The following is an 11,110-nucleotide window of genomic DNA, read 5'->3' as shown; positions in this document are numbered from 1 at the left end:
GGGAGGCAAGGTTGAAAAGGCAGGTGGGGTCAGTCTGTGGACCTAGAAATAAGAGGTGAGAGAAAGATAGTTGAAGATTTTGAACATTATTCTTTTAGCCATGAAGTTGTTGAAGGTTTTGACTGCCACACAGAAAACACTGTGCTTTAGGAAGGTTAATATGCTTCAGACTGGCCAAAGGGAGAAGATGGGTAATCTAGGTCTTATTAAAACCATCTGTCTCAGGTGGGTACTCTCCACCTTGCCCTGTCTTGACCTCTTTTTTTTTTCTCAGTTGTAATTTTAATCAAAGCATTGCTAATTCACTTTTTAAACTTTCTTATAAACACCAAATTTTAATATCTACGTCAATTAATTTTTGGGGAAAGAAACACCATCAAGAACTTCCTCCAGAATAAAATAATGATGCTCATTCCTCCAAACAACCAAATTCAAAGTCTACCAAAACCAAAACCAAAAAAGCCCACACAGGGAGAAAAAAAAGTAACAAAAATCACATTCTAGGGGTTCAGTGCATTTAGCAGCCTTCGCTATGTTATCTAATTATCCTTCAGCTGACTTTCAAAAAAATAACACCCTAGCTTATCAAAATATACATTTTCCATTTGCTTTTTAAAATTAAAAATAATAATTAAAAAAGAAAACTTGAAGGAATTCACAATCAATTGCCTGACTCGTTTTGATGTCACGTACAGCATATGAAGGTCAGGAAGGCTATTTGCAGCACACATGATACGGGGAAATTGATCTTCAAGGTTTAGCTTTCTTCCAAACAGTGTAAAATACAATTCCAAGTACGAAGGGACACAGACGATCTCCTTTGAGAATTCCACAGGACAATACAGGCGTCCGAGCTGTTCTTCGTAGAGTGACAGGGCTTCCATCAAGTTGACACAGTTCCCCTGTGTAAAGTATTTCCCATCCTGTTTCAATACTTTCATGGAGAGGTCAAGAATCAGTCTAAGAAACTCCCATGTGGAATCTTCTTTGGAGATGTGGAGATTGGAACAGCTGTCAAATCCTTAATCCATAATCAAATTCTCTCCCTTCTTTGGCATACCTCTTCAGTACTGGAATACAGTCTTCTATTAGAACCTGATAGCAGTCTCCTTTAAGATTGTCTAAGACGTCACCAAATGTTTTTCGCATGTATTTCTTACACCCATCAATCACCATCTGGTCAATCTCTACCATAGTGACCATCTTTGGTTTCAGTTTGACTATTTCACATAATATGCCCCCATCTCCACCTCCCAGGATCAGCACGTCTTTGCCAGTGTAATCTTCTTTGCCGCTGCCCATGATGGCCCGGGTATATGCCAAATCGCTCTCTGCCAGATTAACATCTCCACTAAGGATGAGGATGTTTCCAAATTGCTTTGAGTGTAGAAGTTTAATGTTCTGATAAGGTGAATCTTCATCATATACCACTTCATCGATGTCGTACTCAACTAGGCGGCCATCAGCAGTGGGCCAGTATCTATCAATGGCCCCTCCTCGAACTATGGGTGGTAAACGCTTCACACGCCCAGTGCTGTCCTGACTCAGTTCTTTCATTTTTTTCTTCTACTTTGTTCAAAAGACTGTCAACTTCTTTGCCTTCTGCATCACCATCATAACTCTGCAGGTCCAGCAACACCAATCCATGTGGGTAAATTCTCAAACTGGCAAAGCTGCCGTTTTTGTTTATGTAGGTCGCTAAATAGCCATGGTCCTACCAGGTGTGCACCGACTTGGTCATCCCCTGCTCCTGGAAAATGGACTGCAGGCCTTTTAGAATGGTCTCGCCATCAGCTTTGGCGCCGAGGATGAAGTCAAGCGTGCTGTGCTGTGCTGCTGCCATAGTGAGAAGAGGCCATGGGCCATGCCTGGGGGAGGCGGCCACGGGAGACTGAGGGGCCGTGCGGCAGGTCAGGCTGCGGCCAGTGTCTTGACCTCTTTTAACAGGTCTATACGCTGATGATAAGCCAGGTGTTTCAGATATTTCCTGCAAAGATTGATTTCTGTGTCTGTCTATATTTAAAATATTCTGTTTTATTGCCTACTCCTGAGTCCTTTCCTCTCCTCCCCCTGATGTGGAAAGTGGCTGCCCTCCAAAGGCATCCATCTCCCCTGGGTCCAGCAGTGTTCTTGCAGCAGGGGGCAGCAGCAGCACACCTCAGGTGTTCAGTAGAGGGTGGGGTGCTATGGGGTGCCCCATGGGGAGGAGCTTGCAGAGGAAATCCATAGAGTGGAAAAGTTAACTAGTTCCTCAGTCCCACTTCAGGGCCAAACCCACACCCTGTGGGGAGTTAAGCCACAAACACCATGTTTTCTGTAAAGTTGACAGCGTCTTTTCTTCAGGAGGGAGGAGGAGGACTTTTGAGGACCTGGCTTTCTGTTTTTTGCTTTTTCCTAATTCTTTATCCTCTGCTTTTACCCATGAAAGTTTTAATTCTTCCAACTTTCCTCTTCCCATCCTTACATTTCCTCCATTTTCCCACCACCATGATCATGGGCTAATCTAGGCACCTCACTGATACACAATCACTTGGGGAATAGGAGATGGAGCATGAGGGAGGTGCAGAGGTGGCTGGCTGTCCTAGCTCCTCCCCCCACAGGCTTCACATTTATCTTACAGACTAATCTCTACTAATCAAAGGCCTCTGGCAATCGCTTACACATTCTGATGTAGGAAGAGAACGTGGGCACCCACCTGCAATCTGGCTTATAACTTGGTCTAAAGCTGCATGCCATGTGGGGAAGGAAACTTGGGGGCAGAACATGTAGGGTTAGGGATCAAAGCACAGTGGCAAGGCATCATTTTACAGGGGTCCCCAAAGAATGTGACCTTATACCTCTTCACTGCTTTCTCCCCAATTCCACTGCTACAATGCCATTATATACATTATATACTTTCTCCACTCTGGCATATTCCACTAGAGGCAGTGTGGTATAGGGGAAAGCAGATGGGAGTTTATCACCTCTGCCTGGTGGCACTAAGCCACAGGCTATATGCTTGATTTTGTGGTTTTGGGCAGTCACTTACCTTCTAGCCTCAGTTTTTTCATTTGCAAATGGATATTAATAATACCCTTCATAACTATGTCACAGAATTGAGATACTCAAGCAAGATAATGATATAAAAGTGTTTTATAAACAATAGAATGCTTTCAAATATCATTTATCATGACATTTCTTTTTCAAGAGTACTTTGGCTCGGGTTTCATGGGCACAGAATTAGGTATTGGAACAAATTGGATTCTTGAGAGTTCTAGGGCTACTGAGAGGCAGGACAGGCCAGAACAGAGTGGGACTGTTTCTAGGGACTTGGCTCCTAGCCCTGTGTGAGGAGAGGGTTTCTTTCATTCCCTGAGGCCAAGAGACACTAATAGAGAAATTTACCTCTAGAATTCTGGGTCTGGACAAACCACCAAAGAGTCATAGGTCTTAGGCCATGTCCATGCCTCTCACCTAAGGCTGTATCTATACTACACTAGATATTTAAAAAAGAATATGGCATATAGTTTGTTAAGTGTTTCCTGTCGTGGCGTGGAATTAACTCCTAATCATTCGCAAAAGGTGAAAGCATTCAGGCAAGACTCTACAAAGTAGGAAAGAAAAAACGGTTTTATTAAAGTTAGGAAGAGAGAATTACTGGCAAACTCCTTTGCCCGGGCAGAGCCTGATAGGCAGTTGCACGCAACTTCAGGTTAGCTTTTTCTTATATAGGAAAAGGGGAGTTGGTCGGGCATGTTTGAAAGCTGACATCACTTCCTGGGGTCCGGTCTGTTTGAAGACAATGTTATCTCCAGACTCTGGACTTGGACTAGGACTCAGACTCGGACTCGGCCATCAAGGTCTGGGACTTAAATGTGTCACCAGTATATACTGCAAGAATTTGTAAATTGGATTCCAGTGTCCAGGTGCCTTAGGATTAAGAAATTGCTCTTTCCCAGGTTAGGATGTTGTTAATAAATAAATAAAAGGCTATGGGTAGCCTTGAGAAATGGGACAGAGTTCTTCAGTTAATCAGTGAGGGGAGAAGCAAAGAGAAAACAGATGACTATCAGGATGGATCAAACTGCAAACTAAGTCTAATTACAGGTGGCTAGATAGCGAGCTATGTGGTGAGTTAAACTGCAAACCAGCTAAGTCGAACTGCGTTATTGATTTCCTGAATTTCGCCTTTACATTTCCAGGGAGATTCCATATTGTCTCAAGATCATTCAGAACTAAGTATGTCTTACAGTGAGTTCTTCTCTATATTTAAGTTTTCACCTTTTGGCTGCAGTCGAAGGTTTTGAATGCTGTGAGGGCAGGAAAAAGATCTATTCATCTTTGTATTCCGTCTATAGTAAGCCCAGCACAAAGTAGCCCTGGGCTCATTTGTTGACCTGAATGGTGTTGTTCTGTCCTCTCTGGAGCTAGGAAATATGCTGGGTACTGTTCTTTGTTGGCTTTAAATACAGTATTTGCAAAGTTCAAAACAAACGTTGCAATCATTTGGCTTGCAGCTGCTCTTCTAATTCTCCCTTTTTTGGGGACTGATCAGGATAGGAGTAGAAACTGCAAAGACCAAGCTTCCTGTTTCTGCTCAAGGACAGGCCCTGTGATGGCTTGGCTTGGGCTCCCTCACTTTCTTTATCAAATGAAATCGGCCACTGAAGGAAATTGGCTTCTCCAGATTGCAAGAAACAGGAAGCGGCACTGAGAAGCAGGGGCTGGGAAGGGAAGCCAGAGAATTAGCTTAAGGCCCAGGCCAGTGAGTGCCTGGCTCCCTGCCTCCTTTCCTACAGCTCTGTCTTATTCTCCCCTCCTCTAGCCCCACCTATCCTTTTCTTGGGTCCTGGCATGTGAGGCTGACGGGGACTGCAGAAGTCGTCAAGGCCAGCATTCCCAAGTCTCCCAGCCTATGCTTTGTGCTTCCAGAGATGGACATTTTGTTATCTCCCCAAGAAATCAGCTCCATTTTGCCTTTTATGCACCTGAAATCTACCTCTTCCAGCCATCCTCACTGGCCCACCTGGGACTCTTTCTTCCATGGGCCAGCCCTCAGATGCCTTAGTCTCCAAGCTGACCCCCCAAGAGGGGGTCCTGATAAAAAGCATGAGTTTCTCAGAAACTTACAAACCCATAAGAAGTCAGGACTGAAACCTCAGCAGGAAGGAAATGCTGAGAACAAAGGGTTGTTAGTGGGCCTTTCCCTTGCCAAGGAGAGGTGCGTGGTTTACCCTTATGTTTACTACGACCTTGACATGCTGCCTTTTCCTCTCCTGTGTGCCCCGTGTCTTCTAAGAAGAGTTTCCCCCCAGTTAACACACTTTATTAATTTTTGCTAAAATATTTAAAAGTGTATTTGAAGCCATAATGAAATTATACTAAGTGCTTTAGTATGTATCTTTAAAACATAAGAATATTTTCCTGCAGAGCTGAAATCAAAATATAATACCCAGCAGGGCTGGCCGAGTGGCGCATTGGTTAGGAGTTGGCAGCAGCAGGGCCCAGTTCAGATCCCACATAGGAGGGTCAGTGATGCTGTGCCCTCTACAGCTAAGGTGGTGAACAACAACTCGACCTGGAGCTGGGTTGCCGGGAGTTGCTGGCGACTGCATAGGTTGCAGTGGGGGCTGGCTGGCAGCGGGCGTGAGCTTTCATGAGCTTCCGTGAGCTTCCGTGAGCAGCAGTCCAATGGCCAGCGACAAATCTGCCTCACCTGGGAAGAGCGCAATGATAATACCAACATGGGCCAGTGAAGCAACGTCCTCCACAACTAGACTGAAGAGCAAAAGGACACCAACTTGTCTGTTCCCCTTCCCCGATTCCCCAATGCTGTTCTCCTCCCCCAATTCCCCAATAAAATCTTAAAATATATATATTATATATATATATATAATATATATAACCCAACAAAATTATTTATAATGTCCTGATATTATCTAACACTAATCAAAATCTCCCCAAGTGTCCCCAAAATGTCTTGGACTGCTATTTTGTCCATACCAGGATCAAATCCAGGACTACACACTGCATCACGTTTTTTATGGTACTTAAGGCTCTTTTCACTGTGATGACGATAAGTGGAAGGGAGGGTCCCATCTTCTGGGTTTATCTGACTGCTTCCTTATTGTAGTGTTCTAACTGGTTCCTGTATGCCCTTTATTTCCTATAAATGGTAGGTTAGATTTTAGGGTTTGATTCAATTCAAGTTAAACATTTTTTAGCAAGGATATTTTCTCAGTGATGTTGGGGCTTCATGTTGCCTCCCATTGGATGACATGTCTGGTTGTCCTACTACTAGTGATGCTAAGATTAACCCCTGGATTAGGTGTTGACAGTTTGACCCCTTCATTGTGGTTTTTCCCTCTTGTGACCAGAAAGAAATCTGCATGGTTGCTGTATTATAGAACCAGACAAATGTCAAGTGATGTGTATTTTAAAGTCACAGTTGACTGGAAAAAGAAAAGGCAGGGTTGAGATAGATGAAGGTTCTATTCGTGCTACTGTGTTCTGTTCTTGTGTAAATCATTTAACACTCAGAGTCCTAGTTTTCCTGTCTGTAAGGTAAAGGGATTGAACTAAAACATCTCTAAAGTTTCTCCCAACTTAAACAAGTTTTTTTAAATTTTTAATTGTGTTAAAATACACATAACATAAAAATTTGCCATCTTAACAAGTTTTAAGGGTACAGTACAATTATGTTAATTATATTCACATTGTTGTGCAACCATCTCCACCATCCATTACCAGAACTTTTTCATCTTGCGTATCTGAAGCTCTGTATCTAGTAAACAACTCCACTTTCCCCCCTCTCCTCAGTCCCTGACAACCACTATTCTACTTTCTGTTTCTGAGTTTGAATACTTCAGGTACTTCATATTAGTGGAGTCATAAAGTATTTGTCTTTTTGTAACTGGCTTATCTCACTTAGCATAATCTCCGCCAGCTTCATACATGCTGTAGCATGTATCAGAATTCCCTCAGTTTTTAAGGCTGAATAATATTCTATTGTATGTATATATCACGTTTTGTTTATCCATTCATCTGCCGATGGATACTTGAATTGCTTCTACCTTTTGCTATTGTGAACAATGCTGCTATGAACATGAGTGTACAAGCATCTCTTAAAAACTCTGCATTCAATTCATTTTTATATATCCAGAGCAGTATTACTGGATCATATAGCAATTCTGTTTTTAATTTTTTGAGGGACTGCCTAGCTATTTTCCATAAAGGCTGCACCATTTTACATTCTCAGCTACAGAACACGAGGGTTTCAATTTCTCTATACCTTTGCCAACACTTGTTTTCTGTTTTTGTTTTGTTTTTGTTTTAATAAAGCCATCCTAATGGGTGTGAGATGTTATCTTATTGTGGTTTTGATTTGCATTTCTCTGATGATTAATGATATAGAACATTTTTTCACATGCTTGTTGGTCACTTTATATCTCCTTTGAAGAAATGTTTATTCAAATCCTTTTGTCCATTTTTTAATCGGATAATTTGTTTTTTGTTGTTGAGTTTTAGGAGTTGTTTATATATTCTGGATAGTAATACCTTATCAATTATATGATTTACGAATGTTTTCTCCCATTCTGTAGTTTGCCTTTTTGCTCTATTGACTGTATCTTTTGATACATATGAAGTTCTTTAAGTCTATAAAACTTGAACTGCAATTCTTCCTCTCATCTTTGGCCCATAGCTTCAGCCTGAGGGCCTTAACTTCTCTCCCCTAAATAAGTGGTATTCCTATCCCACTGCTTCTTTGAAGATTCATATTTCAGAACAGAATTCTAAGTTCTTACAACTAGACTAGACCTTAGAAATCTCATCTAACATCATTTTACTAATGGACAAACTGGGAATAATTCTGTAGGGAAATTGTGTGAGACTATGTTAGTGATAAGAAAAGTGACTGTTAAGTTTAGATGTTGGTGTAAGTAAATAGCTGGCAACACACATAGGAAATAATAATTTAAATTTTGTTTATAGTATGACAAGTTGCAAGATAAAGAATGAGAGACCTTTAAAGGCTCTTCAAGAACATATTGCGTCAAGATGCTACTGTTGCCACAACATATTGGAAAAGTATAATGGAAAAAAACAAACCAGTTAACACTTAACATGATTCCTTCCACCCTTGTGTAGAACCACAGTGTGTGTGTTTATTCTGTTTGACCTTCTGGATCCACTCTCCACTCTCATCTACCCTGCTCTCTACTCAGGACAGCTGACCTGTACTGACTACATCAATGATTCCTGTGTCCTTTGGTTTCTAAGGTGGGGTCCCTAAGTGGGAGCCCTGATAAGACATTAGAGGCTGAGAGAAGACAGCAGTCAGGGTACTTATTCTTCTGGTTCTTTCCAATCAAAGATTCTTCAGGGTGGCTGCTTCCTTATGTCAAAGGCTCTCTCTCTCTGTTACTTCTGGACTCTCACCTTCTGGGTTCTGAGCATTGTTGCCTCCACTCAGACCTACGGTCATGAACAGCCCTTTGTGGCAGGTCCTGGGTTCCTGTACTACCATGACCACCTCTATGTACAAGTCCCTTTATTACGCCTTCTTCCAATTACCTAGTTTGCATGTGCCAAGTCTTTGCTTCTGGGATTCTGTCTGATACACATAACATGTTCGCACTTGGGAAATATGGTTGTGATTGCTTAGCCTTAAAAAATATATACGTAAGCAAAGTAGGAAAAGTCTACAGGAGGGGAACAGAAATGATCAATAGGAGAGTTAGAGCAGTCAAGTGGGGACAAATCAAAATCTGATGCCTAAGCATAAAATATGTAAGTAGTTTATAAATTAGATTATAAAATAGAATAGTAGTGTTGGGAACACATCTTGAACCTGGAGATATACCTTAAACAAATAAAATGAAATTTTACCATATTTTGCTGTGCATAATGCACTCCCACATTTTTGGTCCAAACTTTCAGTGAAAAACATCTTTTGTTTTAATTTTTTAATTCAAATTTTTATTTGTTTACATTTAGGTACTTGTTTTTTGTATTATAAAGGAATTTTAGCATTTATTTTTTTAACAGATTATGGTACAACAAATTTTATGTAACAAATAATTACAAAACACAAGAACAGGTAAAAGGTACAAGAAATTTTATGTACTGGTAACAAATTTACGGTATTTATGCATCATAGAAAGCCAAGAACTCTTCATCATTGCAAGTTCATTGTAAGTAACAAAGCTGATTATCATATTCCAGGGTATTATTTTGCATATGGATATCGTTATTGATTTCTAGAGTTACACTTTTAACTCAGAGGCACAAATAAAAGAATTAAAAACATTTATATAGATACAGAATTAGTACTACCTATGTATACTGTGCATCCTTATTTTTCCCTCACAAATTTGGGCAAAAAAATTGTACATTATACACGGCAAAATACTGTACTTCATGTAGGAGATTAGACACTTGTGAAATTCATTACTGTAAGAGGTAATACAATTTGAGAATAAAAATCAATTCGAAAAGTGGTTTAAATACAGAAATCAAGAAATTTTAAGTCACTAAAGAAAACTTTAATTTTGAGGCTAATATCAAGATGTGAGAGAGGGAAACGGACTTGGCAGAAATAGAGCTGACCAGAAAACACTTATGTGTAAAAATAAAATTTGAACATATATGAAACTTAGAGCAACTTTTTATTTTCCACTTTAGTTGACCCTTCTGAAAACAAATACCTTTGATAGAACTGTTACCTCTTTCTTAAAAATTCCAAACTAATATCTACTACTCCCTCAGGACTTCTTGACCTGGGGTCCATGGACCCAAGGGGCCTGTGGATAGAACTCTATTTCAATATACCGGGGGTGCCAAAAATATGTGTACACATGACTTGTAGTCACCTTTTGTTATCGGTACATACTATTACAATTTTTTATATAGCTTTTTTCCTTTCTTAAAATGTATATACATTTTTTGGCACCCTCTGTAGTTTATTTCCTTTATAACCCTATGTATTTTATTCTCTACATTTCAAAACATGATTCTGATAAGTCCACAGGCTTTTCCAGACAACCAGAGGGGTGTGTGGCATAAGCAAGGTTAAAGTTCTTGTGGACCAAATCAGCCATGTAGGCTACCCAGGGTGTAGCAGAGAAGGGCACTGCCTTGCTTCACAGCTCTGGCAGGGATCCTGGTTACCAGGGCACTTCCCTCCCCACTTTGATCTGGATGCAGAGGATGGAGTTGGGCAGAAACTGGTAAAGAACCCACAGGTAAGGGGTCTGGTTAGGCAGGATGAAGCTGGGATGATAGGAACCATCTTCCTGGCGGAGCAGCAGCAGCGACATCCCTTCTTTGGTTGCTGCTAACACTCTCTCTTTGGCTCCATTCCCTGATCTCATCCTGCAGCACTGGACACACTTTTGGACCATCAGAGCAATCTTGGGCCTCTTTATCCTTGCCCTGATCTTTGAAAGCTACACAGCCCTGAGCCAGCTTACTCAGCCAGTCATTGCTTTGTCTTCAGCGCATAACCCTTCACAACCCAGACTGATGATACTGAGACTTTGGACCCCTCGGTTGGCACTCCTAGTCACGTGACCCAAGGGCCACAGCCTCTGCCAAGCTGAGAACCACATCATATAGTTGTGCTGGATCACTGAGCAGAGGGGAGGAGTGGAGGCTAAAATCTAGCCTGTTTTACCTGTGGACTCTGTCCAGCTGGAGGGGCATCTTTTCCAACACACACAAAGATAAAACAGAAGTCCTGGATCAGAGCTACTAGTGGTGCTGTCTACCTAATAACAAATTCTTCTGCAGATGTTTCATTGTGCAGTATAATCTTCATAGAATCAGGGTTAGGGAGTTCTGAAGTCCTGAATAGTTACTGAGTCTGTCCCTAATTCTACATTCTATGTCCAATCCCTTCTGAATAATGCGTGGTATCTTGAGCTCCCCATACCTTACCATCCCTTCATACATTTAGGTTTTTGCATTATGCTTGCAACAATCTCTCTCTCTCTCTCTATTTCTCTCTCTCTCTCTCTCTCTCTCTCTCTCTCTCTCTCTCTCTCTTTCTCTCTCTCTCTCCCCCTCTCCCTCCTTTTCCCTCCTTCTCTTTCTTTCTGACTCATTGCTTGCAATATTCTCATGGATTAGC

The 11,110-nt window shown here is 41.3% G+C and overlaps 1 pseudogene; it reads right to left on the bottom strand.

Moving 5' to 3' along the window:
- Positions 1 to 677: 677 nt before the first annotated feature.
- LOC109387296 (spermine synthase pseudogene) lies at positions 678 to 1,843 on the bottom strand (annotated as a pseudogene).
- Between the last annotated feature and the right edge of the window lie 9,267 nt (positions 1,844 to 11,110).

The sequence above is a fragment of the Hipposideros armiger genome, unplaced genomic scaffold, assembly GCF_001890085.2.
Source record: "Hipposideros armiger isolate ML-2016 unplaced genomic scaffold, ASM189008v1 scaffold_8, whole genome shotgun sequence".
In the NCBI taxonomy this organism is placed as follows: domain Eukaryota; kingdom Metazoa; phylum Chordata; class Mammalia; order Chiroptera; family Hipposideridae; genus Hipposideros; species Hipposideros armiger.
Note: the sequence above shows the minus strand (reverse complement) of the source record. Positions and strands in the feature narration are given on the sequence as shown.